Below are 26,976 nucleotides of genomic sequence, written 5' to 3' on the forward strand. Positions count from 1 at the left end.
TTTTTCTCGATCGAAGGCCGCGGACACCCTTTGATTTCTCGCCGTGATTGCCGCCGACGAGGTCTCCGGAGGCTGAGGTAAGTTTCCCTCTTCCTCCCCTCTTTCTTCTCCTTCCTCCCCGTGCATTGTGCGCACTGCGGCGATGAGAGTCGCCGATTTCCGGTCGGAGAAAGAGACCTCTGTTTTGGTCTCTTTCCCGTGGATTTTTCCGGCACCGACGATCGAAATTGATCGCCGGCCACCCTCCTCCGTGATCGGGGAGTGATTCCCGTCGGCCGCCGGCCTCCGCCGCGGTGGTCGTGGCCCGAACGGCCGGTCAAGGCCGGAGAACCCCCACCGTCCCCTGTTCGGCCTGGAAGGAACCAAGGAAAAAGAAGAAGAAGAAGAAGAAGAAAAAGAAAAGAAAAGAAAAAGAAAAGAAAAGAAGAAAAACAAAAGAAAAGAGAAAAGAAAAGAAAAAAAAAGAAAAGAAAAAGAAAAGAAAAGCAAAGAAAAGAAAAGAAAAGAAAAAAAAAAGAGAAAAGAATAAATATAATAATAATAATAATAATAACAAAATATATATATATATATATGTAAATATATATATATATACTTATATATATATATATAAATAAGTGAATAAATAAAATAAAAAATAAAAAAATGATGAGAGAGAGAGTTTCTCTCTCTTCTCTCTCTTCTTTCAGTCTGAACCCTGACTTTTTCTCTCTGGAATTGAGCTTTCTCTCTCTACTTTCTCTCTCTAGCTTGTTTCTCTCTCTTGATGGATTTCTCTCTCTCTAAAGTTACCCTTCTAAGATTAGCGTAGGGGACGGCTTCATCTGATGATTCTGATCAAGTTTAGAGACGAGTCTGATTTTAAGCGAGATTTTGATTTTGGGATTTGTTAGATTTAATTTTGAATTAAAATTAATGTAAAAATATAATTTTGAATAATAGGCACGGAAGAATCTCTTAGAAGTTAGTCGATCTATTCGTTCAGTGCTCCGTAAAAGGTAAGTAATGAATCATCTTCTCGAGATATTCCATATTTATTCTGAAAATAAATAATTATTCTCTGAAATTATGCATGATTTATGAAATTATGTTTTGAAAGAAAAGTGCTTTTGAAATGTTATGGTATATCGATTTATGCACATGTTTAGTGAAAGATTATGATATATATTGTGGTACTAAGTATTTTGATATAGATCGGATTTATGCTCTTAGCCTAACTATGTTTCAGTGGGCCCCGCCAATGGGGATTATACGTTGGTACTTTGTGGACCCTGCCAGTGGGGGTTGTGCGCTGGTATTTGTGGACCCTACCAGTGGGGGTTGTGCGCTGGTATTTCTGGACCCTGCCAGTGGGGGTTGTGCGCTGGTATTCTGTGGATCCAGCCAATGGGGGTTAAACGTTGGTCATAGTCAAGACTGTTGAGTTACGAGTGTTTTGAATCGAATCGGATTTATGATTGTATTATATGTTAATATTTGAAAATATTTGATCAGCATGAAATATACTCTTATATTTATTTGCAGCATTATTCTTGAAAATTATATAATATCTGAATTATCTAGTTGAGATATTTGTTACTTACTGGGCTGTCTAGCTCATTACCTTTCTTTCTATTTTTTTAGATTCAGATAATTAATATCGAGCGTGGGACGAAATATTGGGACAGAGCTTTTAAAAGCGAGATTAGCATTGTCAACTTTAATTGAACTTAGATCTATTATTTTATTGTTAGCAAAATTTTTATTGGATGTAAGACATTTGATTTAATTACTTGAATTACAGTTGAATAATAATTATTTGATTTTATTCCGCTGTGATGCATTGATATCGTGATGAGATGCCTTGCATGCTTATGGAGAGAGTTCTTCATGAGTATGCGGCGGTTGCCACGACCCTCGATTCACAATCTCGGGTCGGGGGCGTGACAGTGCCCAGAAGCCTTCCATCCCTGAATTAAAAATTCAGTTAGTCCAGTACCAAAGCACAGTGAGTTGCTTGCAAGTCACTGAGGCGATTTCAAGTCTAAGGGACACTTATACCTATATCCCATCAGAGACATTCTCGACAGCAGAATACTCTAGAGTTGGTCACGTTCAATGATGATGTACTAATACATCTCACCTGTATCCCATACCAGTGTCTCCACACTCTTTGGTTAAGAGGACAACCAACCCATATGGCCTACAACGACCTATGCTCGATAGAAGCTGTCGTCCTTATTAACAGCCTATCATTTGGTCGTGAACTGTTTTAAGGACTAATCGATAAATCCTCTCTTTATCGAATCTAAATAGTCCTAAGGACTTCATCATAACAACGGAGTTCATTAGAAGATGAAAGCTTATGATGAAAATGCCAAATATATTTTATTTATTAACAAATCAATTACAATACTTGGTTGCTCAACCGTCAACAGCTTGATGATTGGCTTTTTGGGACACATTTCCCAACACAATTCTATCTGATAGTGAGATATACAATAATTTCTATCAAAGTATCATTGAAACTCTTTTCAATGGATCAAAATAATTCTATTCTAACTCATCAAAGATTGTCGATTCAGAGTAATCCTAGTGAGCTCTCACAATCCACCAGTGATACCTAGTAGTATGTAGTGGTAACCCAGTAGAACCAAAAATGAACTTCAAGGTGTAGTTAACGTGTGATTCAGTTTCTCTATCATGAGTCTTGACTAGATGGCAGATCATAGATAAATCATCAAATCTCAACATCAGTCATATGATAGATTCAATCAGCTCAAGTTTAGTTATGATTTCTATGAAAACTCCTTTCCATCAATCACACTACTGTAACCATAGATTTTTGGACTTAACCTCTCAAATCTCATAGGACTACTTCTCTCTTTCAAGGTTGATAGATCCTATCTTGATGCGCACCCTACTCCTATAATAGATTAACTATCGTCAATATCCACTATAAGGGCTCATTGAGATCTATGTTTATATGCCAGTCAAACTTCAGCAGCCTCACTGTGAGCAATAGTACAATCTCGGGTCAAAAGACCATTCATACAACTACAGCATCGAAACAATCACTGATGATCGAATAAAAATTCAAGTGATCTCCCGTGTGGTCACGTTCAGTATTAGTTATTTTTTAACAACTACCCACACTCGTTGCCTAGTGTCTCTACACTGTAGATCAGAGATTCATCTATCCTGAAAGAAACGATCTGTGTGTCGATCTATCCGGATCAATCACCACCCTCATGATGATTCTATAATCGAGAGCATTTAGAAATTAAATATATGTCTCTAATTCTCAACTCTTTGAGAATATGTATCGAAAGTTAATTTCATAGATGATTCAAAGATACATCACACTTGATGAAGAATAAATTTGTCCTTTTATTGATCAAATCAATATATAAAGTATAAAATTATATCTCAAATTTATTATAATATATCAGTCATATTGGCTTCTAGGACATATATCCAACAATCTTCCACTTGGACTAAAGTCAATTGGCCACTAATCTAAGTCCCATATTCTCAAGGTAGATTTTTATTTTCGGTTGGCTCAATTATTTTGTCAGTGGATCTGTCACGTTGTTTGTGGAGTCTACTCTTTGCACCTCGACATATTTCTTTTTGAGATAGTCACGTATGATATGATACCACCGCTCAATGTGCTTCAATTTCTGATGAGATCTCGACTCCTTAGTAAGTGCTATGGCTCCATTGTTGTCATAATAAAGTGGTATGACATCTGATGTCATAATCCCAAGTTTCACGATGAACTTTTTGAACCAGAAGCCTTTTTTTGCAGTATCCGAAGCAGTGACATACTCAGCCTCTATGGTCGAATCTGCTATGATGGGTTGTTTGGAACTCTTCTAGCTGACTGTGCCACCATTACAAACAAATATATATCCTGACGTAGATTTTCTATCATCAGGATCAGACATGAAGTCTGAGTCAGTATACCCCTCGACTCGTAATTTAGAATCTCCTCCAAAGATCAAGAACAAATTCTTAATCCTTTTCAAGTACTTAAGGATGTTCTTCACAGCTATCCAGTGCTCCTCACCTGGATTTGATTGATATTTGCTCATAACACTCACAGTAAGGGTAATATCAGGTCGAGTATATAGCATGACATACATGAGGCTCCTTATAACTGAGGCATAAGGAATCCTACTCAAACGCTGAACTTCCTCAGATGTGGTTGGACACATCATCTTGAAAAGATTAATACCATGCCTAAGAGGTAAAAATCCTCTTATAGAGTTTTCTATGTTGAACCTCTTCAGTACTTTCTCTATGTACAGCTTTTGTGACAGGCCTAGCATCCATTTAGATCTATCCCTATAGACCTTTATTCGAGCATATAGGATGCTTCCCCTATATCTTTCATGAAAAATTTTTTGGACAACCATCTTTTGACCATGGTCAGCATGAAAATATTATTCCCAATGAGGAGAGTATCATCCACATACAATACGAAGAATGTTATTGCACTCCCACTGACCCTTTTGTATACACATGGTTTCTCTTCATTTTTGATGAAATTAAACGATTTGATCGCTTTATCAAAATGATGATTCCAACTTCGAGAAGCTTGCTTTAATCCATATGTGGATCTTTATAGCTTGCAGACTCTGTGATCACCATCACCTGATGTGAAACCCAAAAGCTACTCCATATAGATATCTTCCTTAAAATATCCATTCAAGAAAGCAATTTTCACATCCATCTGCCAGATTTCATAATCATAGTAAGCTACAACAGCAAGCAGAGTATGGATAGATTTCAGTATGGCTACGGACAAGAAGGTTTCCTGATAGTCAATGCCCTCGCACTGACTGTAACTTTTTGCCATAAATTTAGCTTTATAGGTCTTTACCTTACCATCGGCATCTATTTTTCTTTTGTAAATCTATTTACACTTAATGGGTACAATACCCTCAGGTGGATCCACTAAGGTCCATACTTGATTCGAGTGCATCGAGTTAATTTCTGACTTCATCGTATCTAACCATTTCTCAAAATCGATATCAGACATCACTTCGTCAAAGATATTAGGATCATCACCATGACCCCTATCTCCCATAAAAAATATTTTCTTCCTCCATAAGCATACCCATATACCTTTCAGGAGGTCGGGAGATCCTGCTAAATCTATGAGGTGGTAGGAAAATGTCAACTATTGGCTCATGCATAATGGGTTCTTGAGAATCTATAGCTCTTTGCTCTTCAAAGACCTTCTCTTCGAGCTCAACTAACCTTCCACTGCCACCATCTTGAATAAATTATTTTTCTAGGAATATGGCATTCCGACTCACAATCACATTGTGATCTTATGAAAAGTAGAAGTGGTATCCCATAGATTCTTTTAGATACCCTATAAAATGAGCTATTATAGATCTATTCTTCAGTTTATCAGCCATCTATTTCTTGACATAAGTTGGACATCCCAAGTCTTAAGATAATCTAGACTCAGCTTCTCACCATACCATATCTCATACGGTGTGGTAGGAACAAACTTTGATGGAACTCTATTCAACAAGTGAATGACAGTTAATAATACATATCCCTAAAGATATAAGGATAGATCAGTGAAGCTCATCATGGACCTGACCATATCTAATAGGGTCCTATTCCTCCTTTCAGATATCTCATTGAGCTGAGGTATTCTGAAAGGAGTCCATTGAGAAACTATGCTATTGTCCTTAAGGTATCTCAAAAATTTTTGACTAAGGTATTCACCTCTTTAATTAGATCGAAGAACCTTAATGGGTTTGTCTGTTTGCTTTTCTACTTCATGTCTGTATTTTTTGAACTTTTTAAAGGTTTCAGACTTATATTTTATCAGATACACATACCAAGACCTAGACAGATCATCGATAAAGGTAATGAAGTAGTTGTAACTACCCCTGACCTGCACATCAAATGGTCTTTATACGTCAGTGTGTACCAGGACAAGTAACTCAGTGGCCTTTTCTCATATCCTACAAAGGGTAACTTGACCATCTTTTCTTGAAGGCAAGATTTGCAAGCTAGATACGACTCTAGATTAAGAGAGCCAAGGATCCCATCTTTTTTCAGTTTATTTATCATGTCCTCTCCAATATGGTCTAGTCTATGATGCCACAAGTATTTCTGATTAATTTCTTCTCTGAATCTCTTTTATCCTATGGCACTCACTATTTGTTTGTTTAAATTCACATTCGTATCAATATGCAAGTGATACAGACTGTCAATTAAAAGACCTCGTGCAACGAATTCATTTCATAAATAAATGGAATAAAAGTCTTTATTGAAACTAATTTTAAAATATTTTTATGCTAGCACAAATACAAAAATCAAATTTTGACTAGTTATAAGAACATAATAACAATCTTTTAAATCTAATCTAAAGTCAGATGGTAATCAAAGAGGATAAGTACCAACAGCTTCTGCAGTAACTTTTGCTTCATTGCCGATCCGTAGAATCATGTCATCTTCCCTCAACCTCCTACTTTCTATTAGATCCTACATTGAGGTACATATATGAGCACTCGAGCCAGAGTCTAATACCCAACTAGAAGTAGAAGAAACTATAAGGTTAGATTCAATTACGAGCATACCTTTTGAAGGTTTATCATCCTTTTTAGTCTTTAGGCTCTTCAGGTAGAGTGGACAGTTCCTCCTCTAGTGGCTTTCAGCATCACAGTGGAAATACTTTCTTTTTGATTCGACCTTCTTAGGAACTTCCTTCTTTGGCTTGCTCTTTTTCTTCTGCTTCTTAGTGGATTTAGTCTTCTTCTTCTTAGTAGATTTTTTCTTGAAAGAAGTCTGCTCTACAGCGAGAACAGTATCCTTTAAACTCTTCATGGTTCCTTTTGTAGTGACCAATATGTTGACCAGTTCAGGTATAGTGTAATCGAGTTTGTTCATATGAAAATTTACAATAAATTGACTATATAAACTCATAAGAGATGGAAGGATCAGATCCATCTGTAATTCTTTTTGCATTTTAAGCCCAAACTTCCCAAGCTCCTCAATATTCTTGATCACTATCATACAGTGTTCATGGACAGATTGCCCTTCATGCATCTTCAAGTTGAAGAATCTCTTGGATACTTCGAAGCATGCTATATGGCTCTGCTCACCATACAACTCTAACAGGTGAGTGATCATAGCCCTAGCAGTGGACATATACTCATGCTGGCTTTACAACTCGTTTGACATTGATGCCAGTATATAGCACTTGACCCGACTGTCTTTATCCGTCCACCTTTCAAAGGCAGCCCTTTGCTCAGCAATAGGATGGTTTGGTAACACTATGGGTTTCTGGTTAAGTACATGACTTAATTTTTCTTAGGTCAAGATAATCCTGAAGTTTCTGAGCCAGTTTTTGTAATTAGTTTCGATCGAATGATTGGTTTCAAAGATACAGACTAGAGGGTCTGAGGCTGACATTATTTAACTATGAGAGTAGAGATTCAAGTTAGACTCTTATACTTTAATATTATATTTGCTTCTAGGAATTTTAAGATGCAAACAATGACTTCCACTAATTTATTGGATCCCTCCACTCCCCGAGTAGGAAACAAAAATCCTAATGCAACAAAGGATTCCTGTGGATGATACAGTCCCACCGTGCCATGTACCTCACCTAACAATTATTGATAACATGCATACTGATGCATAGGTAACTCTTTGTCCAGATGCTTCTCTAAGTATATTGCAGCGACTTGGTCTCTAAGTCATATGGGCTCACCTAACAGTTATTGACCATACTCCTTAGTTAAGCCCGATCCATCATTTACAAGTAGGTGCAAGGTCATCATTGGATCTCTCACCTAACAGTTATTGAGCCCAACCCCATCCTTACCCTAGAGCAACTCTTTGCTAATAGAGTGGTTGCGTGTTCTTGGTGCAACTGAACCACTGTAACCAATTGAGAATAATCAACACCAGTAGCACACCCACACATCTACAATGGTGGAAGACCTATGGACTTAATATTTATGGGAAGATTCAAATTTAGGTCTCATATAATCAATCATCATATGATCGATCTAATTGACATAGGTTAAACCAAACCGCTAAGCAACTTTATTGAAGACTCAATCTTTCAAATTAGCTAGATAAGTGGAGATCGGTGGGGATTCCACTTTTGCTTTTCTTAGACACCAATATGTCAATTGGTTCAAATAGGTTAACTCAAATAAATCGAGCTCAAACCAACGAGCCAAATTAGGTCTTTAGATTAATCGATTCTACATATGGGATTCAAATGATTTGATCAATAATAATTATATGATCATTTAACTTAATTGATCTAATTCTAATCAATACTTGACTCAGTTCAATCAATTACTTAATTGAATTAAATCTATATAATTTAAATAAAAAATTTCAGATGTAATCTTATTACATGATCTAATTTTTGATTTTTTCATAACCAAAATTCTCATGCACAAACATAAATTTTAGATTTTAAAATTAAATTTTAAATCTAAATTTTTTATATAAAAATAAATTTTAAATCATAAAAATAATTTTTAGATTTAACATACAAATATATATCTCATATATGCATGTAAAATTTAGATCTAAATAAAATTTAAATCAACTATATGATATCATATATCTCATATACTAATCATGAATCATATTAAAAATAATTTTATTATCTAAACATGTAATCATATATCTCATACATGAATCATGAATCAGATCGTATAAAATTTTAAGTTTGTATATGCATCTACTTATTATATGAACATGAACTAGAAATCATTCCAAATCAAAATTCAGATCTATGCATGCTTTTACAAATTAATTATATGTTCTAAAAGCAAATCTAAAATAAAATTTTAGATTCAAAAATTTATTTATACATCTTCGTATCAAGAAAAAAATTAAATTTTAAAACTCTTTTCAAAACATATATGTCAATTTCATGCATATGAAACCCATGACTCTAATATCACTGTTGGAATTCGTGTGTTGGGGCATGCATGTATGTTTCAAAATTTTATTTTTTAAATATCATAGTAGAATAGTAGATTAAAATAATTTTAATCTATATCATGCATGTATAAAAATATAAACCATAAAGATCTACTTTATATGCTGAAATTGTACATGTGATCGAATTATATATCTGTTTCATAATTTTTTTCTTCAAATCTGGATCTGGAAGAAAATTTTTTTTTCTAGCTACACAAGTATCTGATCTCTATGGATATCTACTTAGAATCAGTCTGAAATAGCTCTCTTCAAGTTAATTTTTTTTTTCTAAAAAAATTCAGCATGCTGAATCTGAACAAAGTCTGGATCGCGATCAACTCTTCATTTCTTTTCTTGATCTTCTTCTTCTCTTTTTCTCTTATCTTTCTCTCCTTAATTTATGCAGCTACCATAGGCTGAAAATCAGTAAAGGAGGGACACCCAATAACTTGGGCATGGAAACAATTAGGATGTCCCAAAAGGGAGGATATGTGGGATGCCCAAAGGAAGGAGAAGGGGAGGAGAAGAGAGGGGTGGGGGGCTCCTTAAGAGGCATGGGGCTACTGATTTGGATGCCTAGGAAACTTAGTGGAAGTCTCTTTAAATAGACATAAAGATTGAATCTTATTCAATCTCATAATATAAGTCCTACTTGCATTAGGTTTTCTAATAACTTAAGTTATTCAACTTCCTTTAGGAATCCTTTAGGTGCCAACTCTTGGAGCCCTTGCACTCACATAAACACACCCCAAAGTGCACCTAAGGGATGCTTCATAAAGGGTCTACACACACTCTAAAGATGGGACATGCCCAACTTGATCCAATCAAGGTGGCGCCCTAACTAAACTATCAAGGAATTTTAATTAAGGACTTGCATCCTTAATTCAATTGATCCAAAATCTTAGACACCTAACAATTGCAGTCCAATAAATCTAACTCATTTATATTATTAGTAAATAATTAATTTTAAATTATCTTATCAAATAAAAAATCCAAATGTAAAAAAAAAATTGGGTCCAACCATATGCTAGGAAGGTTACCTTGAACCCAATCAAATTTTTCTAAATTCAATTGATACTTCATAAGTCCAATTGCTAATTCCAAGCCTAATCCCTTTATTGTATGACACTATAGATTTAATTCTATTTGGTAGTGAGATATATAATGATATCTATCAAAGTATCATTAAAACTCTTTTCAATGGATCGAAATAATTCTACTCTAACTCATCAAAGATTGTCGATTCAAAACAACTCTAGTGAGCTTTCACAATCTATCAGTGACACCTAGCGGTATGTAGTAGCAACCCAGTAGAATCAAAAATAAATCTCAAGGTGTAGTTAACGTGTGATTCAGTTTCTCTATCGTGAGTCCTAACTAGATGGTAGGTCATGGATAAATTATCAAACCTCAATATCAGTCATATGATAGATTCGATCAGCTCAAGTCCAATTGTGATTTCTATAAAAACTTCTTTCCATCAATCATACTACTATGGCCACAGTTTCTCAAACTTAGTCTCTCAAATTTTATAGGACTATTTTTTTTTATCAAGGTCAATAGATTCCATCTTGATGCGCACCCTACTCCTACAGTGGACCAACTATCGCCAACATCCACTACAAGGACTCATTGAGACCCATGTTTATGTATCAGTCAAACTTCAGCAGTCTCACTATAAGCATTAGTACAATCTCAGGTTAAAAGACTATTCATACAACTACAGCATCGAGACAATCACTAACGATCGAATAGAAATCCAAGTGATCTTTCGTATGGTCACGTTAGTACTAGTTATTTTCTAACAACTATCTGCACTCATCATTCAGTATCTCTACACTATAGATCAGAGACTCATTTATCTCAAAGAAAGTGATCTGTGTATCGATCTATCCGAATCGATCACCGTCCTCATGATGATTCTATGATCGGAAGTATTTAAAAATTAAATACATATCTTTAATTCTCAACTCTTTGAGAATATGTATCGAAAGTTAATTCTATAGACAATTCAAGAACACATCACACTTGAATGAAGAATAATTTTATCCTTTTATTGATCAAATCAATATGTAAGGTATAAAATTGTATTTCAGATTTATTACAATATGTCAGCCATATTGACTTCTAGGATATACATCTAATAAGAATGAGGAGCAGCATTACCTCCATTAAAATCAGAGTCACTCTCCTTTGAAGATTCATGCTCGATTTGAGGCAACCTCTGGTTGATAGCCAAACACTTAGTTCATGGTCCCATTTCACACCACGATGGAAAAATCCAAAGGAATCAGAGAAAACGATAGGTGGAGAGGTCAGATGGGGTCCTCTGGGTGCTAAGGAGGTGGTCTTAGGTTAAATAGTGGAACAGTTGAAGTAAATCGAGAAGGAGAAGACTCGATTTAAAAACTGCATCTTTGATTCTGAGTCGACTCACCAAACCCTTGAGTCGACTCAAGCATGAGTCAACTTCGACTAAACCTTGAATCGACTCAAGCCCAAGTAGAATAAAAATTTGATTTTTCAAGGAGGGTTTAGAGATAAGAATTTAAGAGGATTGGTGTGGATACTAATTGAATGAAATAGACCAACGGGCTTGATGAACCTATGAATTTTGAGAGAATTTAAGCAAAGGGTTCACAGACACCTAATTCCCTACAAATCATGCTGAATCTATCTTCACTAAGAGGTTTGGTGAAAATATCTGCTAATTGTTTATTAGTACAAACAAATTCTAGCAATACATTACCATTCTGAACTTGATCTCTTATGAAGTGATGTCTTATTTCAATGTATTTAGTTCTTGAATGTTGAATAAGATTTTTAGTTATATTGATTGCACTACTTTTACCACATCTTATGAGTATCTTAATTTAATTTCATAGTCTTCTAGTTGTTGCTTAATCCATAAGATTTGAGCACAATAATTTTCGACTGCGATATACTTAACTTCTGTCATGGATAACACTACATAATTTTATTTTTTACTAAACTAAGAGATTAAGTTAGCACCTAGAAGTTGACATATCTCACTAGTGCTTTTTCTATCAAGTTTGCAACTAGCAAAGTCAGTATCAGAATATATAATTAAATCAATTGATGAGTTTCTAGAACACCATGAGCCAACAATATATATTCTCATTAAATATCTAATAATTCTTTTGACAGCTAATAAATATGATTCCTTAAGATTAGCTTGATACCTAGTGCACATACATACACTAAATATTATATCAGATCTACTAATAATAAGATAGAGTAAGGATCTAATAATACTTTTGTAAAGTTTGTGATCGATACTCTTACCATTCTCATCTTTGTCAAATTTGTATGAAAAGCTCATCGATGTACCAAGAGGTTTAGTGGTCTCCATCTCATATTTTTTAATTATTTTTTGATTTACTTGCTTTGATTGATAAAGGTTTCTTCTTTGGTTTGCTTGATTTGGAGTTTGAGGAAGAAGTTTAGGTCTCCCATTAAGCTCATCTTGAACTCCCCTTACATTAACTTAGAAAATTCTTAATAAAAAGATTCATTAGTAGCACCAAATATAATATCATCTATATAAATTTACACAACAAGCAAGTTATCATTTTTTTCTTTAAAAATAGTGTTGTATCCGCACTTCCTTTTATAAAGTTATTTTTAATTAGAAATTTATTTAGTCTTTCATATCAAGCATGGAGTGCTTGCTTCAAACCATATAAGGCATTATGCAATTTAAAAACATGGTTTGTAATGTTATGATCTTCAAAACCAGATGGTTATTCAACATAAACTTCTTCTAAAATAAATTTATTCAAAAATATATTTTTAATATCTATTTGATATAATTTAAAATTTATAAAGTAAGCAAGACAAGTAATAGTCTAATAGCTTCTAGTTTAGCAACAGGAGTATAGGTTTCATCAAAATCAATATCTTCTTTCTGATTGTAACCTTTAGCTACTAATCTTGTTTATTTTTTTTACCATACCATTTTTATTTAATTTATTTCTGAATACCTATTTTAGTTTCTATTATTAGGTGATCATTAGGTCTATTAATAAGTGTCCATATTTGTTTCTTTTAAACTGATTTAATTCTTCTTGCATAGCAATCTTCCAATTTGGATCTTTTTCAGCTTCTTCAATGATTTTGGATTCTATATGAGATACAAATACTAGATAGTTATTAACATTTCTTAAGGATGGATAAGTTCTTACCCCTTGTGATGGATCACCAAAAATCTGTTCTTTAGGATGATCATGTGTATGCCTCCATTCCTTGGGTAGACTTTCAATTTGCATGGTTTTTATCTTTTGTTTCAGCCTCCCTTCCTTCTTTGTGGTTTTGAGTTGTCGACTCTTTGAGGGTAAGCTTCTCTATCCCATTGTCAATTAAACCTGCATCATCATCAGCAATATCTTCTTTTCTAGAATATGGATTGTTAGTTTCATTAAATACCACATATATAGATTCTTCAACAACTAATGTGCATTTGTTGAATATACTATATGCTTTACTATATGTAGAATATTTTAAAAAAATACCTTCATCTGATTTTACATCAAATTTATCAAAATTATCCTCACCATTATTTAGAATGAAATATTTGCAACCAAAAACATAAAAATAACTAATGTTTGGTTTCTTATTTTTCCAAAGTTCATACAGGATTTTCTGTAAAATTGATCTAATTAAGACTCTATTTAAAACATAATATGCTGTATTAATTACTTTAGTTTAAAAGTATCTTGAAAGATTATTTTTACACAACATCGTACATGCCATTTTTTCTAGAATTCTATTTTTTTTTCAACAATCTTATTTTGTTGAGGTGTTCTAGGAGTAGAAAAATTATGATTAATTTTTTTTTCATTATAAAGTTTTTTAAAGTGCTGATTTTCAAATTTTGTTTTATGATCACTTCTTATACAAATAATTGTTCGATTCTTTTCATTTGATACTTTCTTAAAAAATTTAGTGAATACAGAAAAAGCTTCAATCTTTTATGCCAAAAATAAAATTCAAGTGAATTTAGAAAAATCATCTACAATTATAAGTTTATATTTCTTACCACCTAGGCTTGTGGTCCTCGTTGGTCCAAATAAGTCCATGTGAAGGAATTCAAGAAGTCTAGAGGGTGAAACTATATTTTTAGATTTAAAAAAATTTTTAGTTTGCTTTGTAAATTGACATGCATCACAAATTTTATTTTTCTCAAAGTTAAGTTTTGGCAGGCTTTTTACAAGATCTCTTTTGATTAGTTTTGAAATTAAACCGATGTTATCATGCCCTAATCTACGATGCCATAGCCAACTATTCTTATTGATTTTAGCATTCACTCAACTAGACATTGGTCATTCTTGGTGGAATGATTATCCAAATCAACTATATAGACATTTTCATTTCTATGTCCAATGAGAACTATGCTATTATTAATAAGACTAGTTACTATACACATGGGTGATTCAAAAACTATAAATTTCTTATCATAAAGTTGACTAAGGAGTGATACATATTTTACCACTTTTGATGATGTGGGTTTTGCCATTATCACCAAAGGTCACCACTCTTCCTTCCTTAGATTCAAGAGTAATAAAATATTTTCTATTACCTATCATGTGCCTTGAGCAGCCACTATCAAGATATCATTTTTCTTTCTTTCAATTGACTGCAAGACACATCTGCAATCACAAATCAAATAGTGATTTTAGGTACCCAAGTCATCTTGGATTCTTTAAGATTAGTAGCCATGGTTCCTTTAGAAACCCACACTTTCTTAATATTTTGACTATTTTTTACTTTTTTGAAATTACAAATATATAATTTGTGTCCAATTTTACCACAACAAAAATAGATTATATTTGAGAGATTGATGGTGATTCTTTTATGAAGAAATTCTTCAAAAATTTTTGCTTCTCTTGAGTTTTAAATTCAATTCCTACTTTATCAAAAATAGTCTTTTGATTGTTAAGTATCAAGTGTAGTTTTTCAAAACTTAAGATGAACTTATCAACTATAGGTTTATATTTTTCAATTTCTTTGTTTAGATTATGATTTTTTGTAGAAATAGATTTTTTTTCTTTCAAGATTTTCTCCATTTCTTTGATCAAAGTTTGATTTGATGATTTGAGATTTTTATTTTTTAAAGTAAGCTTTTTAAGTTCATCAATCAAATCATAAAATGCTTCTTGTAGTTCTTCAAATGAAAATTCAGATGGAGTATCAAGTGTTACCTCATCCTCTTGAGCCATAAGGCAGAGGTGAACCATCTCTTATGCCTCCTCATTTGAATTTGAATCTTCATGATCACTTCAAGTGGCCATCATTGCCTTCTTCTTCACTTTCTTGGAGGACTTCTTTAGTAGAGGATAGTCAATCTTGAAATGATTTGGTTTCTTGCTTTCAAAGTATGTAGGCGGCTCCTTTTATTTATCTTTCTCTCGATCTTTGCTAGCATCATCTTTGGACGAGGGTCTTCTCTTGAAGTTTGGCCTCTTCTTCTTCATGAATCACCTAAATTTTCTGGTTATGAGGGCCAACTCTTCATCACTATCACCTCTTCAGAATCTTCACTATCTTCATCTTCTTCTTTGGCTAGATACTTGAGTGTCACGATCTTCTTCTTCTTGGCCTCTTCTTTCAAGTTTTGCTTCATGATTAACTCATGTGTTATGAGAGAACCAAGAAGTTCTTCAAGGGATAAGGTGTTGAGATCCTTTGCTTCTTATATGGTCATCACCTTTGCCTCTCAAACTTAGGAAAAAGATCTAAGAATTTTTCTCACAAGTTCACTATTAGTGTATAATTTTTCCAAGCTCTTAAGTCCATTAATAATATCAATAAATCATGTAAATATTTTGGTAATATTGTCAGTCAATTTCATTTTGAAAAGTTTATACTTATGCACTAATATATTTACTTTGGATTTCTTTACTTGATTGATACCCTCATGGATAACCTCAAGTCTATCCCATATTTTTTCGACTAAAATACAAGTAAAAATCTGATTAAATTTATATGCATCAAGTGAACAATAAAGCACATTCATTGCTTTAGCATTCAATTAAGCTATTTTCTTGTCCATGTCATTCCAATCTTTTTCAAATTTTGGAATAATGTTGCCATCAATAATGATTGTGGGTGTGTATGGTCTATTGATTATAATATCCCATAGATCATAATCAAGTGCTTGAATGAATATATGCATGCATGCTTTCTAATATGTGTAGTCTGAACTGTTGAATAAAGGAGGTCGGTTAGTGAACTGCCCTTCCGCTAGAAAAATATTCAATTGGATTGTTATCTTGATCTTTTACTCTAAATCATAAGACGTACAAGTGAAAGAGTGTTCTTGCTCTGATACCACTTGTTGTCCATAGACACAACACAAGAGGGGGGTTAATTGGGTTTTTCAAAACTTTTACTAATTTAAACAAGAGTGTGTAGAACATGAATATGTATACTGTAAGTGTTAGATGTATGTCCTAAAAGTTAATCAAGCTAACATATTAATTTTTTGTAGGATATAATTTTATACTTGATCTAATTATTTAGGATAGTTAATTATCATTCATATAGTGTGTGTATCCATGAATCATCCAATGAATTAACAAGATGATGATACATATTCTTAAGAGTTGAGAATTTAAGACATGTATCATTTATGGTTAATTCATAAACTGCTTCTGACCGTAGGATCATTATGGAGATGATGATCAATTCAGATAGATTGATATATGCATCGCTTTCTTTTGGATAGATGAGTCTTGAATCTACAGTGTGGGGATATTGAGCGAGAGTGTAGGTGCTTGTTAGGGAATAAGGATACTGAGCGTGATCAACATGAGAAGTCACTTAGATATCTACTTACTCATCAGTGATATTCTCGATACTGTAATAATATGAATGATTTTTTAATCTATGGTGTCTCAGTTGTTCACAATGAGGTTGCTGTAGTTTGACTATACCATAACTCGATCTTCTAGCCATTTGAAATTTTAAAGTGTATGTTGGTTGTAGTAAGTTTATTATAGGAATAAGATGTGTACCTAGATAGGATCTATCGATCTTAGTAGAAAAGACAAAGCCTATATGATTCGCGAGATTGAGTTTAGAAAATTTTTAGCCAAAGCAAATGTGAATACTAAAAAAGATTTTTCATAAAAATTTACAGATGAACTTGAGTCGAACCAATCTTGCATATGACAGATGATGGGATTTGATAGATTTTTTATAATCTCCATCTTGTTGGGACTCACGATAGAAGAATTGAATCACACGGTAACTACACCTAGAGGTTCATTACTTTCATTCTACTGGATTGCCACTATATACTGTTAGGTATTACTGATAGATCGTGAGATTTATTGAGCATCATCTTGATGATCGATGACTCTTGTTGGATAGAGTTAAAATTATTCCAATCCATTGAAAAAAATTTTAATGATATTTTAATAAAAATAAAATATATTTCACTATCAGACAGAATAGAATCTACGGGGTCATACACAAAAGAATAATATCCTACAAACTAATCGCATATGGAATGCGATAAGATATTTTCTATAATTTATCTTCTAAACTCATATAATTGACATTGTTATTTAATAAAATAGGTTTCTCGATTTATTATATGCTACATCTTATTATTATGTTTAAGATTATAATGAACCCCATAGGTTTAGATAATGATTTTAGGATCGTGATGAGATCACACCAGTGAGACCTAAATCTTTGATAGCCATGATCTAAAATATTTTCAGTTATTGGTTCATTGAGTCGAGGATCAATTATATCGATAAGATTGGCATGTCTTATGTATGCTCAGTGATGAGGGTGGTGATCTCATAACCACTTGTGGTGTGACATTAATACAAAGATGTGGGTGCTTGCTTATTAGAGAATAAGTTTACTGGATAACCTACGAAAGAATATCTGATGGAGTCTTGTTTACACGTTAGTTGATGATTCTCTAGTGAAAGTTGTATAAGTGATCCTTTAATCTGAGATCGTCATGGTACCTTTTGTATATGAATCATATTTTGGTTCACTTTCTAACTTGATTCTCTAATCCTTATGTGGGGTGTTCTAGATGTGGTGAAGTGTGCGTGGAGGTTATGAGTGATCAATAAGGGATCAGTCATTCCTAATAAGGGGAGTAAACATCCTATGTATCTAAAAGTTGATGATTCTGGAAGTCTTTGGCCAAAGCATGATGTGTTGGAAAATGTATCCTAAAGCCAATTGTTTGATAATCGTGCTAATTATAAATGTATATGAATTAATCAATAATAAAAGTTATTTGGCTTTTTTCATCATAAGATTATATCTTCTAATGAACTCCTATGTTATGATGAAGTCCTTAGGATTACTTCGATCAATAAAAGAAGATTTATCGCATAGTTTTTAGATTGGTTCACGATCAAACGATACGCTATTACTAGGATGAGAGTGATATCAAGTGTAGGTCGTTGTGTACCATATGTGTTGGTTGTCCTCGTGATCAAATGGTGTGGAGATACTAGTATGGCATGCAGGTAAGATGTAGAAGTATATCGTCACTAAACGTGACCAACTGCAGAGCACTTTGCTATCAAAAGTAGTTTACAAAGGGTATGGATATAAGTGTCCCTCTGATCTGAGATCACCATGGTGACTTGCAAGCAACTCATTGTACTTTAGTATCAGACTATCTGAATTTATAATTCAGTGATGAAAGATTTTTGGATGCAGTCAAGTACTTGTCAAGTCAGTGCGTGAGTCAAGATAGGATTGACCCCTTCAAATTAATAGGAGTTAATGTATCGATGTATTTTAATTTAGCAAAATCTGGACCAGAATAATCCATATGATGGATTTGAAAGATTGAAATATAATGTGGATGACTTATCTAGGGTTGACAGTTAAACCCTAGATTTTTCTTGAGCATTAGGATCAAATGGATGAATTATACGATAACTATACGTCAATAGGTTCTTGAATGTTGCTTCACCATCATTCAACCTATCCAGATATCGGGTTTCATTACTAGATGGTTATATTATTTGGTTTAAAAATTTATTCCTATACTACCGACTTAAGTTTGACTCTATAAGGTCACACTCAAAAGAAGTTTCTGACTGATCATGTGACTGATTAACGATTGAGAATCGTTTAAGGATTTTATTATCAATTCGATTGATGATTAACCTTATGCAAAAGTTACAATAAATTTATTCATTGAGTATTAGTGAATTAATAAAAGATTGATTAGTAATTAGATTACTGATCAGCTTAATTTAATTGAGCAAAAAAGATTAGATAAAATCTAATTAAATTAGATTCAATTAAATTTGATCCGATTAGGTTATGAGATGATTTAATCGCTAAGGATGAATTATCCTTGATTTGATCAGGATTTTGGTTCAATCAATTTTTAATTTAATTAAAATTTGATTAAAAAATTATGAATCTAATTAGATTGAGTTTCATCTATTTATTTGGGCTTAATCAGATATGATTTGGTTAGGATTCAAATAAGGAAACCAAGAGTCTATAAAAGATTGGACTCTTCTCTCATGCGCCATAAGATTTTGGACACCACCTTCCTCACACCAAAAAGAGTTTTTGCATGATGTTTTCTCCATGCCAAAAGGCCTTCTACTCTCCCTTTCTCATGTCCAAATATGGATATAATCTAGTCTTTATGGTATGTTCAAAATTGATTTGAATAGCTTACCATATTAGATAAGGTTTGACCTTATCTATAACCTTGCCGCCCACTTCTTTTATTCCCTTTATTTTGTGCAACAAAAGGAAAGTTTTTGATCATGAGAAATTAGATAAGGATCTGATTTAACATGAAAATTTTTTTGTTGGGGCATCCCATGTTTTCTTTTGGCGTGAATTGGTAAGAGGGGGCGACACATCTTGATAGAGTCTAAGATCTCTAGGACTCTTCACCCTTACTCCTTACACACCAAATAAAGAGGAGTTATTTCTTTCTTTTGCATATGTAAGAGACCAGAGAAAGAGGCCTTCATGTGAGGGGGCTTTGGGGCATGGGTTCATGGCAAAAAAGAAGAGGAGAATCCTTTTTCTTTGGGTGAGCGCAAACCTAGTTTTCTAAGGTTTCTTACTAAGGATTTGGGAAGAGAGAAGAGCATTTCCTCTCCATACTTTTTTCATATCTTCTTCTCTTCTAGAAGTTCTTTCTCAATCTCTAAAAAGATTCGAAAGATTTGAAAAAAAGATCCAGATCAGCTAATAAGAGCTAGCACTCTCGAGGAGATCGGGATTTCGAGTGGACCTTCCGTAAAGACCGAACATGTGTGTGGCTGTGAGCAACCAGAAAGGATCCTCTTTACTATATTTTCTAGTAGCAATGATTATCAACTTGTGCTCAAGTCTCAAGTTCTGGACTCAAATAGATGTAGATTTGATCTACTGCTTACATCCATGCATGCAGATTTTATCTTCTGTTCTTTTCAGATTTTATATGCTACATATCATATCATAGATCCTAGTATAGGTTGATTTGATGATTAGATCATATGTATGTGAAGGTTAATATGATTAATCTAGTTGCCTTTCATAGTATTTTATTTTAAAAATTTTTAAAATACATGCATGAAATCGCCTACATTTTTCAATAGTGGTATCAGAGCCTAGGTTTATTGTGACATATTATATGTACATATTAAATCTAAAATTTAATTTTATTTAGATCTGATATATGATATCTTAGATCTGAATTTAATTAATGATTGATCACATAAACTAAAATAAGGTTATCCTACTATAGGGTTTACCCCTTACAGTGAACAGGTAGTCATAGTTTGTGCTGATCTCTGATAAAATCTGATTTTATATATTACATGTGATATTTATGATCTGATTTAGATGTGATCTAAGATTATGATTAGATTTGATATAATTTAGATTAGATCTAATTCAAACATATATGATATGTGATTAGATTAGATGATCCGATTAGCAAGTACTTCGATTGGGTTGATCATCAGGTCGTCCGGTCATAGGAGCAAGAAGGATTTAAAGACTCTTTCTTTTCATTCAACAGAGTGCTCTTATGTTGTGTAGGGGTACCATGTGATTAAATTCTATGAAAAAAAATATGAAAGAAAGAACTTACTTTACTGTAAAATTTTAGATCTTGAAACCCTAGGTTTGTTATATGTGATATAAAGTTATATGAAAAGTAAAATATTTAATCTATATGATTAAAAATATTTTAATCATAAAAAAATAAAATTTAAAATCATATTGTTTAAAGACTCTTTCTTTTCATTCAATAGAGTGCTCTTATGTTGTGTAGGGGTACCATGTGATTAAATTCTATAAAAAAAAATATGAAAGAAAGAACTTACTTTACTGCAAAATTTTAGATCTTGAAACCCTAGGTTTGTTATATGTGATATAAAGTTATATGAAAAGTAAAATATTTAATCTATATGATTAAAATTATTTTAATCATAAAAAAAAAAATTTAAAATCATAAAAATTTAGATATGATTTAAAAAGATGTTTATGGTTGATTTTTTTTTAAAATTATGCAAGATTTTTCAGATTTGAAACTCTTTGAAATGTGCTCGCATAATTATTGAGCCGATCCAGTTTTAAACTGAGTTGATCCAGTCTTCTTGTGTAGCCAGCTCAATATTGATTGAGTCGATCCAGTTTCAGAATAAAAAATCTTTGCATAAAATTTGTTGTAAATTATTTACAAAATAAAAAGTTGAAATTATTCAAAACCTAAACTTAAATCCATGTTGAACCTACACTTAATTAAGAATTAAGTTAAACTAATTAGATCTAGAATTATGAATTAAAGATCTAATATCATTCTTATAAAATATGGGTTGATGGGTTTACGAGTTAGCTTAATCAGGTCATCTTAATTGGGTTAGATCTAAGGTTGAATCAAAGAATTAATGGATCATATAGAGAAATTGATTAAATCTAATTAAATATTGAATTAGATTAAATCAAAATTTCTCTAGAATCAATATAATAGTTGTAGATGGTCAAGTCCATGTCTTTGATTAGACCAAATGAACTTTGATTGTGGCTCAGTGGTCGAGCCCGAGACTTTAGGCAAATCTAATTGAAACTAATGAACCAATTGATGTCTAAGATAAGTTTGACATTTTGATTGATAGTTTTTAATTGAGAGTGGCTTACCTGACCATTTTGATAGTATTTCAGGCAAGCTTAGCATACCCTCCCATGAATCTCACTTACCTGACCGATATGGTTAATCAGCTTTTGATTAAGTTGCTCATTGATTCATATTAACCCATGTTGCATAGGTAAATCAGTGTGATTATACTCCTAGATTGACCAGCTAGTTTTGAGTCCTCTTCATGATTTGGTGAAGTCAGTGGAAGGATTTATAACTAGTTGAGAGGATCAGATTAAGCTTAATCTTTTTTTATCTGACTTCGTGAAGTCAGTGGGAGAATTAAGAATAGCTAATCAAATCTCTTCTCTAAATTAACCAAATCTTTTAAATTATTAGGTCTATAAAATGAATTGGTTATGGTGATAACTAGATCACAGCCTTCCATTAAGTTGAATGATAATGGATCCATTATTTTTGATTGACATTGTAGGCGCCATCCATCTGATATTTTTCTAAATGATCGAATTATCATTCATTATATGAAGACTCTACTGTACTATTTGATGAATGGTTGGATTGGTCGAGCTATACTCGACCTGATCATTTATTAGTTAGAATCACTAAGTAGGTTTATGTTAATGGTTGGATCTAATCGGACTTTCAATGGAAGTCCATCACTTACTGAAATGAAATATGGAGTGAAACTTAATACTAAAAATTATTAGAAGAAACAATTGATTGAGAACCTACCCATATATACATATGGGTTGGTCGAGCCATACTCAGATCTATATACAGTTTGTGTAGATTCTAGTACTCGCTAAGGAATTAGTATAATTTTTTGAATTAGAAGTAGAGGCTACCAATTCGATTAAAATAGTGGGAGAATTTTTAGACTAAAAGTCCAAGTCTTTAGGCTTAATCAATTCATAAACATAGAGGTCTTGTATTTTTTTTTTGTTATGGCTAGATATCCGTTGCTTCGTTCACTACTTGACAGTGATTTATTTATAGGATCCAACTTCGATAGATGGTATCGAAAGTTGCAAATAGTTATAGAGCATGAATAGATTCTATATATGATTATGAATCCAGCACCAGATGTTTCTATGTCCAACACATATGATGTGATCAAAGATACTTATTAGAAATGGCCAAATGATTGTATCATCATGTGGTATTTTTTGAGAGCAGTGAAGAACACAAATTTAGTTATAAATTCGATGATGCTCAGTAGGACAAAATCCTTCAAATATTGAAGGAGTTCTTTTGTACCTCTGAAGATGTATCTTTAATAGGACAACAATTCTTTGAGAAAGAAAAGGAAAAGAAGATGCAAGAGAGTCGTGCTTGGGCTAATGAGCTCAAACTAATAAAAGAATCTAAAGTTAACCTAGTCTGACAGAGTCTCTTGATCCAAATAGGCTAAGAAAGAGAAATCAGCAAAGGATTACTGGATATGATACTTATATGATAACACCTTGTGATTTCTCTATCTATGACACTACTATTGTTGTGATCCAGGTGGTGTGCCCAAGGCCCAGGGGACCAAAGCTAAGGCCAAGGTCCATCATTCATGAGGGCTTCATGGAGGCTCTAGGGCTAGTTGGGCCCTAGGTTGAAAGGCTGTGGGCCTTTCGGGTTCTTGAGGTCTAGGTTATGTGGGCCTCAAGGGACCAACTCTTTATGGGCCAGGTCTGGGCCCAGGATAGATGAGATTAGATTGAGTCATGGGTATACATGGGCTTGGGTTAACCTAATCTCCCATAGAGTTGGTCAAGGGAGTTTTGGGTTTGGGTCACTTGACCCTGTGTTTATATATATATGCACTGTATAGGTTTGATTAAGCCAAGGAATACGAAAACCCTTTCTCCCAAGTCTATCTCTCTCTTCTCCCTCTCTCTTCAGCTATTCTCCATGCCCCAGGAGTAAGAAACCCTAGGGTTTCTTGCCGTTAGGTCCATAGAAGGCAGGAAAAGCAGGGGAGGCGCTAGGGTTTTGAGCCCCTCCCCCTTTGTGCCGCCAACCATATTGCCTCTTCCTCTCTTGCAGCCATCCAAACATTAGGTCCAGAACTTGAAATCTCTTGCTATGAGGTTGGTACAAGTTTTTCTCAGATCTGGAGTTGATCTGAGGTCGTTTGAGGCACAGATGAGATCTCCATCAACAGATCTACAGGAAAGGCCGCAGCAGGACAGATCTGCAAGGTCTGATTCTATCTACCTTCTTCCCTATCTAGAATACCCTGATTTGAGATTTACAAATTGGAAGACCTCGGTCCAGGCCTAATCTGATTGGGTACCAGATCTTGGATTTTTTAGAGGTGATCATAGAGACATTCTTCATCTGGAATGAAAGGCTGACGAAGAAGACAGCAACCAAGCTGATTTTATCAAGGGCCTTCGATCGAGTCCAGAAGTCTTCAGATTTATTCGTTGCTGGTTTTGCTGCACTCAAGGTCTGTGGGAGGAGCCAAGATCATATTTCAATAGTTGATATCATAGCCACAGTGGTGAGGAAGCGGTTCCAAGCATGAGAAGTTAAAGATCCCAAGTGCTGAAAATTTTCAGCAAGGTACCATCAAGGTATATTCTACACTTCTTGATTTTATATTACTTGTTTGGCTTGGATCCAGTCATGGGAAGTAATATGAAGGTTGATTTCAAGAAGTTTGATGGCAAAGAAAATTTTTTCATGTGGAAAATCTGGATGGAGGATCTTCTGGTGCAAGCAGATCTGGATCAGGCTTTGGATGAGAAGCTTGAGGGAATGACAGATAGACAGTCGGCATCGTTGGAGAAGAAAGCATGCTCGGTGATCAGAGGATGTTTAGTGGATGCGGTGTTGTATTCAGTGCTGGAAGAAAAGACCCCGAAGGGCCTTTGGTCAAAGTTGCACACCATGTATATGGGGAAGAATATGTGCAACAAGCTAGTGCTGAAGAAGAGGTTGTACAGTCTTCGGATGCAGGAGGGATCTGATGTGATTGGCCACATTCAGAGGTTTGACTAGTTGTGCATGGAGTTGATGAATATCGGGGTGAAGCTGGATGAGGAGGACAAGTCCCTGTTGCTTTTGTGTCCGCTGCCAGGATCATATGACTCTTTGGTGACTACACTGCTCTACGGCAAGGAGACTCTGGAATATGAGGACATGGTCTCGGTGCTGAGGTCTAATGAGCAAAGGGAAAAGTTAATCAGAGATCGGGCTCCCCAGGTGGGTTTGGCAGTAGGGGAGAGGATAGGTAAAGGCAGAGGCAGAAGCAAGTCCAGGGGGCGGTCCAAGTCTAGGAAGGGAAAGAAAGAGATGAAATGCTTCAAGTGCAACGAGTTCGGGCACTTTAAGCGAGAATGTCCACTATGGAAGGCAAGAAGGGAGAAAGAAGTGGCTCAGAATCAGTGAGTGTAGTTGCTGGACAACAGGTGGAGGATGATCTACTTGTGGTATCAGATGGTCACAGGCATTACACAGAGGAGTGGATACTAGACTCTGCGTGCTCACATCACTACACACCACACAGGTCTTGGTTTGCGACATACTGCAAGACAGATGAGGGATTAGTGACTCTAGGCAACAATCATCCTTGCAAAGTGGCTGGGATAGGGACAGTCAGGGTGAGGATGTTTGATGGGATTGTGAGGATATTGATAAATGTAAAGCACATCCCGGAGTTGGAAAAGAATCTGGTGTCACTAGGCTACTTGGAGCGCAGTGGATACAGCTTCAGCAGTAGGGCTAGAAGCGGAGTATTAAACATCTCCAATGGAGCTATGGTGGTGATGAGAGGCAGGAGGTTGGATAATAATCTCTATCGCATGGAGGGATCTGTGGTGACCAGAGAGTCTGATGCAGCACAGGACCAGCAGGGGGCTTACAGGATGTGGCATTACTGCCTAGACCACATAGGTGACAAGGGGCTGAGGGAGTTGAACAGGAGAGGACTCATCTCTGATCTGGATGATGGTGCTATAGGGGAGATCTGTGAGCCTTGCCAGATGGGAAAGCAGAGGAGAGTTCAGTTCAACATCAGTACAACCCGCAGTGCAGCCCCTCTGGAGTTAGTACACACGGATGTGTGGGGACCAGCTTCAGTTTCAGCTAGGAATGGGGCCAGATACTTCATGACCCTGATTGATGATTTCTAAGGAAACTCTGGATTTACTTCATGAGAGAGAAGTTTGAGGTCTGTACCAAGTTCAAAATCTGGAGAGCTGAGGTGGAGAAAGAGCAGGGAGGAGCGTGAAGTGTGTGAGGTCAGACAATGGCGGGGAGTACACCAGCAGAGAGTTCCAGGACTACAGTGAGGAGTGTGGGATCAGGAGACACTTCTCAGTTAAAGGGACTCCACAGCAGAATGGGGTGGCCGAGAGAATGAGCAGAACACTTCTGGAAAAGGCATGATGCATGAGGCTGCAGGCAGGGCTTCCAAAGGCATTCTGGGTTGACACAGTAGATGCAGTGGGTTACTTGGTCAATTGGTCACCTCACATCAGGTTGGATGGCAGGCTTCCAGAGGAGGTGTGGTCTGGGAGGACAGTTGGGCTGGGCCATCTACGGGTATTTGGGTGCACTGTCTATGTGCACATTGGAGCTGGTGAGCGGAGCAAGCTAGACGCCAGATCATGCAAGATGGTGTTTCTAAGCTATCCGCGAGGAGTTAAGGGATACAGGCTGTGGGATCCCTTGGAAAAGAAGGTCATCATTAGTCGGGATGTGACTTTTGATGAGAAGTCAGTCCTACAGAGGCGAGCAAGCATGGAGGAGCAGCAGGAGCAGAAGGAGGTCCAGGGGGCGTTGCTGGATAGCTTACCTCTTTGATTTTGCCTCTTGCAGGTACTACTGGAGGATATGACATTCAGGTGGAGCACCTACCTAAGGTATCTCCACAGGTGGAGAGGACTCGG

This window comes from Elaeis guineensis, chromosome 8 (assembly GCF_000442705.2).
Source record: "Elaeis guineensis isolate ETL-2024a chromosome 8, EG11, whole genome shotgun sequence".
NCBI classification, from domain to species: Eukaryota; Viridiplantae; Streptophyta; class Magnoliopsida; order Arecales; family Arecaceae; genus Elaeis; species Elaeis guineensis.